This window comes from Microtus ochrogaster, chromosome 26 (assembly GCF_000317375.1).
Source record: "Microtus ochrogaster isolate Prairie Vole_2 chromosome 26, MicOch1.0, whole genome shotgun sequence".
Lineage (NCBI taxonomy): Eukaryota > Metazoa > Chordata > Mammalia > Rodentia > Cricetidae > Microtus > Microtus ochrogaster.
In genome coordinates, this window is record NC_022025.1 from 11,339,444 (window position 1) to 11,348,922 (window position 9,479).

Sequence of the window (9,479 nt, forward strand, 5' to 3'; positions counted from 1 at the left end):
CACCTTTAATACTCTAGAGAGACAGATAGGTCTCTGTTAGCTCCAAGCTCACCTACTTTACAGAGTGAGTTCCAGGACAGGCTCCAAAGCTAAAAAGAGAAACTGTATCCAGAAAAACCAAAACCAGTATTTTATTCCATTTATTCAATCCTTCTTAGCTCTACAATATAAATGTAAAGATTTATTCAGGTAGTTGATAACACTTATTGTCATATGTTTCTTTTGGATCCTTATACCGGTGGTACTACATTTTTTTTTTCAATTTCACTATATTTTCTAACTGGTTATTTTAACTTCTGAGCAATAGTTTAATATATTTAAAAGACATTTCTGTGACTTTATATACTATTTACAATATTATTTCTATTGGTATTTTTGTAGAGAAAAAACGTAAAGCTTTCTCTTCAACTTTCTCTGGTCCACAGTACTAAGTCTGAATGAATCACTTGTGTTCTAAAGGTCCCTGAGCAGTTGCTGGTGTGGGAATTCCTCCTGATGTTTCTGGCTCCTGGAACCCCCGCCTCTTGCCATGACACCGAGTCCCCACATTCTACACACATTCTGCTCCCACTTCCCTTTATGACTTTTACCACCTGCTGGAAAGATACTATCCCTCAAATGGTTAACTTATAATACAAGAACAATTAAGCTATTTTCTGATCCTTTTTTTTATATCAAGGTGCTATGCCATGAAGATATATTACTACAACTAAATCTATCTCCAAATTGCTTTTCAAAACTTTTTTTTATTAAAATACTGAGTTTATTTCACATGTATATTTGTTTCCCTACCATTTTCATATCTGACCACCACTATTACTATGTCCTATCATAACATTCCACACATACTTAAAACCAAGTAAAGGGTGGAGCTCCATCCTTGAAAACTAAACAGGCATTTTAGACAACATTCTTGGCAATGGAACCTGGACAATATTTATCAAACACAGTAGGGAAAGTTCTCACTTTGCATTATAAAAAGGACAGCCAGATATATCAACTGTTACAGAAATTAAGTAAGACGGAATATTTCAAACTGTTTAATCCATTTTCTTAAAGAGACTTCCTCCACTGCCAGAGATCTTGAATAGCCTCCTGGTCAGTCATCCGGAAGCAATTCTTCACATAATTAATGAACTTGGCTTCCACTTTGGGAAGAGAGCCACCTTTTTCTATACTTGCTTGCATTTTTGCTTTAATGTCTTCTACAGAATTAGGTCCTTTTGGTGTTTTAGGGGTTTTTTTCTGTTTTTTGAAGGACTCTTGACCCTTTGATCTTGGTGTTGATGGTTTTAAGTCTTTTCCATTTTGGTTTGATTTTTGTGCATTTTTGGCTAGGGTTTCTCGTACAGATTTTTTCACTGGAACTTTTTCTTCAGCTTCCTCATCATCAAAATCATCGTCGTCATCATTTTCATCATCCTCATCATCCTCATCATCTTCATCATCATCCTCATCAAGTTTTACTTTTTTCTGTGGAACCTTGTTGCCACCTCCAGGAGCAGATCGCTTTCCAGACATACTCAACAGCTTTACATCCTCCTCATCTTCATCTTCTGACTCGTCCTGTGTGCCTGTTCTGAGGAGCAGCAGGCAGAACCCTCCGTCCAACTTCTCTGCCACCGAAGAACGCGCCTTCACCTCATGGAAGACTCCATGGACATGGACATGAGCCCTCTAAGGCCTCAGAACTACCTTTTCGGCTGTGAACTAAAAGCCGACAAAGATTATCACTTTAAGGTGGATAATGATGAGAATGAGCACCAGTTATCACTAAGAACGGTTAGTTTAGGTGCTGGGGCAAAAGATGAATTACACATCGTAGAGGCAGAAGCAATGAACTATGAAGGCAGTCCAATTGAAGTAACACTGGCAACTTTGAAAATGTCTGTACAGCCAACAGTTTCTCTTGGGGGATTTGAAATAACACCTCCTGTGGTCTTAAGATTGAAGTGTGGTTCTGGGCCTGTGCACATTAGTGGACAGCATCTAGTAGCTGTAGAGGAAGATGCAGAGTCAGAAGATGAAGATGAGGAGGATGTAAAGCTGTTGAGTATGTCTTTTCAAAACTTTTTTTTCCTTAATTTTTTTTTTTTTTGTTTTGTGGGCAGTGATGATGCATGCCTTTAATTCTAGCCCTCTGGAGGCAAAGGTGGGTGGATCTCTGGGAGTTTGAGGCCAGCCTGGTCTACAAGAGCTAGTTCCAGGACAACTAGGGCTGTTACAGAGAAAAACCCTGTCTCAAAACAAAACAAAAAATTATTATCAGCTTTCAACTAGTGATAGATTTTTGTTTATGCATGTATGTGTATGTGTGTGTGCTTCTGCATGTGTCTTGTGTAGCTACATAGATATTGCAGAACTATTTCAAACAATAAAACTGTATGTAAAGTATCCTGAGGACTAAAAGAATTAAATGCATAATACCTTTAGTTGTCCTTGCCCTAGTCATTACTGCTATAGCATCCTCATATTTTTATTTATTCTTCTCTCATACAACACATTCTAATGTCAGCCACACCTCCCTAAATTCCTCCCAGTCTCATCAGCCCCCTCCACCGATGTCCCTACTCCCCCCAGATCCACTGTTTCTCCATTTGCCTTGTTGTGGCATGTTTAATTTCATCTAAGTGAAGATCATCTCTAGTACATCGAACACTTTGCTCTAATAGATCCAGAATTATTTCTTCTCTAGAACAGAAATTCTCATACTGCCACATAGCTACCCGTGGACATCTTGCAAAAATGCACATTGTTTCCTCTAAGGTCTAAACTATGGTAAAGTCAATAATGATTAATAATGTAGGCAAAAGTACATTGAGTAAAATGTCTAGGACAACTAAGGAAATATCTGTATTTTGGAGATTAAGAAGCTTTTTCTGAATTATAAAAAATATTTATTGTGTTATGGAATTAGATAAATGAATCAAGAAATAACAAGCTTGAGCAGAGATATTTTAAAGCACACTGGTATTGTTATGAAAAATGAAAGATTTTAAAGTAATTTTGAATACCTATGGAATGTCAATAGATGTTCTGTGATATTTGAAGTGCAAAATGTATAGAAGGCAATTTTTCACATCATGTTATTTTTATCTCACGTTTGGTTGTACAGTGCTTTATATATATATATGGTATCTTCTACTAATTTTCAGAGGAAAATGATTTTCTGGAGTCTGTGTCAAACATGGATTGTAGTATTCCTTTAAATTTTCTAGCTGGTTTATTGAGAATATGAAGCTTGCTTGATATAACAGACTTAAATATATAATATGTACATACTTGCATTCAAAAGCCAGTACTTAACAAATTGGGTAAGAGGATCATAATAATGTTTCTTTGTAGAGAGTGAAATTAACCTTACAAAATAAAGCTAATAATGGGTTAATACATTATTTAAATTCCTTTAAACTAAGAAGCCCAAACTAATTTTTATTTTAAATCTAATGTTTCAGGGCCTGTTCCCAGGAAATAGAGTAATAGATTTGAAGCTCCAGATTTATAAACATTGTTTATTGGAATAGATTTCCAGATAATACAAGTGTGTGTGAAAGAGAAAGAGAATTTTTTAGAGAAAGCTTCTGAACACTTAGGAATAATACCCATGGAATATGACACATATTTATGGTTTGGAATTATTACTAAGTCTGTATTCCGTGCTCTAGAAGACATCACTGGATGTTCTCACGATAGAAATTCTACGTGAAAACTCTGTATGAGTCTTTTAATGGAAAGGTGTCATTCTAGATCCAAAGCACCCTCCTAATCCTGTAACAGTACTAACAGGATGAGTACAGTCAATAGTCCTAGACTCATAGCTGCTTCTTCATTGCTATGAAATAAAGTCCCTCTTTAAAACGCTGTTAGGATTATAGGATTCCTTATAAATTAGTCAGACTTCAGTTAATCCCTGGGCTAAAAGATGACTGAAATCCTTTATAAAGACAGATAAATCTGTCATGACTATATATGTTAATTCATGTCAGTTGAACTGCTGTTCCTCCCAGAGTGGAAGTTCATCAGTATAATCAATGAGCCACAAAGAAGTGTCTGCCGCCTTGGGTTACAGTACTGAATAATAGCCTCATAGCTTCGGCCTTTGTTGCTGACATATTGGAACTTTGATAGCAAAAAAAAAAAAAAAACCACAATGAAACGTGTTCAATATTTTCCCTCTGCTGTCCTTTGGTCACGGCTGGGGTACAAGGCTGCTGGTGTGCACTGAGTGGATGCACTGAGTTTCAAAAGGTGGAGAGTAGAAGGCTCATCTGTTTTCTGTTCCAGCTGTGTGTGCTCCATTTGTGATGTTTTGTAACAGAAATGTAAATCTCACACTAATACATATTTTACTCAACAAATTGTATAGCATAAATATCTGAACACAACTTATAACTTATGGCTGAAATCCATCACACTCCATATATAAAGATATCATACCACAAATTAGCTTTAATTTTTAATGCAATCAGTGAGAAATTCCTTGATGAATAATAATAAATCATAATCAACTGCAAGATGAAGATAGCAGCAGTAGCTTTTACAACATAACTTTCAACAGCATACATTTTCCTGGAGTTATTTTCACTGGAATTTGATTTCAAGACAAATTGATACTTTCAAACAGCACTGCTACCTGGTCTCCTATTAGGCAGTGCCACATAATAGAGCAGTTTCCAACAGAAAAGAAATGAAGCCGTGATGAACTGAGATGGCTTCAATTTCACAGGCTTCCTGCCTTGACAGAGACAAGTTAGTGCCTTGCGTGAGAGGCATCACACTCTAGACCAGAGCCAGAGTAAACCTCAATCCTCAGTTCCCGTGGTGGGATTGGAAACTGTGTGCACAGTAATTCTAAGTGCTTGAAAATAATGTAGTCCAGTCAAATATTTTAACACAGTCTTCTTACCCATAAAGCTGCTACTTTTAAATGCATGGACATGCCATAACTAAACTGATAAACTAATTGTCGCTTGTAAATGCATGTCTTGGAAGAATGGGCAGAACTGATAGCTAAAGAAGTTTAATAATATTTATCTGAATTCATTTTATATGCATATTTGTGAATTAATATAGAGAAGAAAAATCTAATATTTAATTTGACTGGTAAAAAAAATCAAAGATATAATAATATCTTACTTCCCAGGATTTCACAAGACTATCATCCATTACCCTGACTATAGAACAAAAATTGCTATAGCATTTTAAATTAGGTTATTAAAAAATTTCATAAAACACACAGTTATAGTAATAGTATATTTTGGCTCATGGTCAGCAGTGTTCACATTTAAGTAATTTTATATATAACCTACTTTCCCATAACCTTAATTATGCTGAAGCAAATGGAAAATAAACATTATCACAAATAAATACCTCAATATGAAACTCTTAGATACATGGACTCCTATTTTTTTAGCAAAACAGCCATTAATATATTTTAATATTAGTAATTCATGAAACATCATCAAATATCTAGAAACATAATACTATCTTCAATATACTTGGAAATGTTTAAATCTTAATATATTTTGTTTAATATTTACTATCAGTGATTAGATCTTTTTGTTTTAGCATTCAACTTTGTCTATGTTTTTAAAACTTAAGTATTTTTAGTTTTAATTAAAACAATTTTCATAAATTCTATTTTGATCATATTTTTTTCTCCCCCATCTCCTCTAAGATTCTTTCTACTTCCCTAGCATCCCAACATTATGTTCTTTCTCATCTCTCTCTTTCACAAGAAACTAAACCAAAAAATTAACATCAAAATAATTAAAACCAATCATACAAAAAGTACCCAGCAAAACAAAACAAGAAGCACACAGAATTCAGAGTTTGCTTTGTATTGACCAAGTCATGGGGCTTGCCCTGGAGTGAGATTTATGTACCCAGTGCCATTCCATTAGAGAAAACTGATCTTTCTATTTCCTAGCAGGTATCAACTGCAAGTAACTTCCCAGCTGTCAGTGAGACTATGTGTCTACTGTCTCTTCTCCACGCTGGGATATTCTCTGACTTGAATCTGTGCAGATCTTGTACAGGCTATCAAAGTCTCTTTAGTTCACCCGTGTGGTGTCCAGAAGTTGCTATTTCTTTCAAGTCATCAACCACCTCTGGCTCTTCAAAATTGTTCTGTTTCTTCTTCTGAATAGATGTCTGAGGTTTGAGGAGAGAGGTCTGATGGAGATATTCCATTTAGGACCATGGGGTGTCTTGTTGTGAGTCTCTATGTTGATTACCATGTACTGTACAATAAGCTTCTCTGGAGAACGATGAGTAACAGTTATAGGAAGAGTTATTAGCAGTTGTTTTATTGCTGTGTCCGTTTAACAGAATTACAGCAGTAGTTTTTCATCTAAGCCCATGCTGTAGGTAGTCTCAAGACTTTGATCAATTCAGCAGTGACAGGTATAAGTTCCAAACCATGAAGTGGATCTTAAATCCAAGTACAAAGTGGTTGGTTGTTCCTATAATATTTGTGTCACGAGGGAGGGGGACTTGACTGGGGGAGGGGGAGGGAAATGGGAGGCTGTGGCGGGGAGGAGGCAGAAATCTTTAAAAAATAAATAAATAAATAACACCAAAAAAAGAAATATAATAAAAAAATATTTGTGTCACAAGTCAGTCATGTTCTGTAAAAAAAAAAGACCCTGTATATAAACTTAGAAAAATTGTTTCATTTTACTTCCAAATTTGATGACTTTTTAAAAATTTTGTTTCACGTTTTTATAATTTGCATGACGTAAAAGTCCAGTCTTCTTTCGCTGTGATCTCTATTGAGAGATGATAGCAGAGCACAAGTGATGTAAAGAGGAAGAGGATAACAGGGAAGACAACAGGAAAGGGAGTTTCAGTGGGGAGAAGAAAGTGGTGGTTGGGGGACTAAGAAAGGCGTTGAAGAATGGGAAAACTGAGGATCCTGGAAAAAATTATATGGATGTCCACTCTTTCATAAGCTTCAAATACACACAGACACATTTACATGCCCATGTTAAACAATTTAATTGGAGTCATCTTTTATAAGGGATTACTTTCAACTCAGAAACCATGGTTTACCATGCCAAAAGACCAGCCTCAGCTGTAGGATACTTCCCTTAGGTTGTTGATCAGAAATGGCCCATACATCCTCAATAAATCCAGGCTATTGCTGATGCTCTTGTTTGACCACCAGAACTTGACGATAAGAGACAATTATGAAAAGCACCATGTACCTTAGCCATGGGACATGGAGAAATCCAATTAGTACAGACAAGGAAGTTTTTCCTGTTCATTTTTCTTGAAAGTGATATTCAGACCACCACTGGACAAGCAGCATCATCAGTCTTAGATGGATATTAACCCTGCAAAGTGAAATACTGATCAACCAGGCAAGTTATACCCATGATAGTGGCACAATACTATGGTGTTCCTAGAAAATACATTAAATAAACTTATTTTTATTTTTCTGTTTTACTTTCATAAATATTTCTTATTTTGTGGTGGCTAAATAGTAAAAGTTTGTACATTAAATTATTTAAATAAATGTTGATCTCAAAATACCTTAACTAAATCCGTGGCACACAAAAACTCTTACATGCTATTGAAAAGCCATCTAGTCCTTTTTGCTATCTTACAGTGATAATATATATTACACAAGGAAAGACCAAATTATGCAAATGCACAAATTTACCTGCTGAGTAAAACAAAAATAGATATGGAACAAATTGTGAGAAAATAAGAGAAAATAGTCTGTCATGTCTTCTTTTTTGCTGTTTTCTTTGCTACCTCTATTGTTTATTACTTCTTTTGGATAAATTTCCTGATTTTGAATTTTTTTTTGTGGGAGACACCAGGACTGTAATAATCTTTAATCACATACTATACTTAATACATCAGCCTGTTTGTATGTCATTTAGATAAATGGGTCATTTACTTTGAGAAGACACCATGTTAAGGACTTCATGTGACTTCATCTATTTCCTTTTTTAATTTATTTCTTTTTATTTGAGATTATATTATAGTTGCATGATTTTTCCCTCCCTTTCCTTTTTCCATACCTTCTTTTCTTGCTCTTTCAATTACATGACCTCTCTTTTCAATAATTGTTGTTACATAACTCTCTCTCTCTCTCTTTCTCTCTCTCTCTGTGTGTGTATGTGTATATATATATATATATACACACACACACACACATATAACGTTCTTATGTTTAATTAGGATAAATATCTGTTGGGTAAACCACATTAAGTGCCATCTGTCAGTGTCCATCTCAATGGATTTGTACATTCCAAGGAAGGGGCATATAGATTAGAAATGTTAGACAGAAATAAACAGAGACACAAAGAAAATGAACCGAGAAATAGAATAGAGTTGGGAGGACAATCCAGTAAATACTGAATTCACCCATATTTATTTTTCATAGGCTTTATGTACCCCAACCCAAAAAGGAGGGGGAAGACAAAAGACCTTTTGCTAAAGTACTAGGAACAAAGAAAGTGATCCTGTTCTCACATACCCAAAGCATCAAGCAACCACTCCCTAAGTCAAGACATTCTGTGAGTTACCACACCCTGGGTCAAACCTCCTCTAATAATCTTCAAAGAGCAAGAACAGGCCTGAAATCTCTGTCCTTTAATGAAGGTGGCACTAATTCACATCTGTGGGAGCCATCATATTCCCCCATTTCTATTTAGTTATTAAAGCCTGAGTTTCTGCTACAGAACAGACAACTGTGACTGTCTTAGGTTGTCTTCTTCTACCTTATAGACTTACCAATCATTGGCACACACACCCCATCATGCACATACTGTCTTAGGTTGTCTGGAGGGGAAAATATCTTACACATCATTGACCACCAGCCTCTGTAAAGTGTTAATAGAGAATGTGCAGTTAGACACCGTGTGCCTCTGAGTCAAATTTCCATCAGGAAAGTTTACAAGTAACTAGAAAACCATGGCAAACAAATGGTGCTTTGTGATACACATGCTTCCTTGGCCACACTATCTGCTGATAAAGAGTAGAGAATGACCAAGGTGAAATGGCCTTTTTAAATTGGTCTAGAGCCTTTTTTTTTTGTCCCTGGATCATCAGGCTACCAGTCAGCCTCATTTAGGTACTGAGGAGTTCCATCTGGATGGGCGATCCACCCGGAGAGGATCTCGCCCCGCCTGCCAGGTTTTTTCCTTTTGTCCCCAGATCATCAGGCTACCAGGCGGCCCTGTTTAGGTACTGAGGAGTTCCATCTGGACTGGTGAGTGTGTGCTTTCCAGGGGCGGATTGGCCTGGAAGAGAGCACAGGCCCCCCTCCCCCAGCTCCTTCTGCAGGGCTGCCTTTCTTACACACGACCCCCCACCCCACAAGCCTGCATTTTCTGCTAGGTCCTCTGCTCAGGAACAGTTTTCTGCTCCTACACTAAGGCTACCCACCCTCAAAAACCCGCCCCCCCCAAAGGGAGCACACCTTCAGATTTTGCGGCAGGGTGTCCTGTGTTCTACTGGTCCCC

General features: G+C 36.6%; 2 pseudogenes; one reads left to right on the forward strand and one right to left on the reverse strand.

Annotated features, from left to right (window-relative positions):
• Positions 1-730: 730 nt before the first annotated feature.
• Positions 731-1,569, reverse strand: LOC101993449 (annotated as a pseudogene).
• Positions 1,570-1,617: 48 nt separating this feature from the next.
• The window catches only part of LOC101993733, a 16,454-nt pseudogene continuing 8,592 nt past the window's right edge, over positions 1,618-9,479 (forward strand).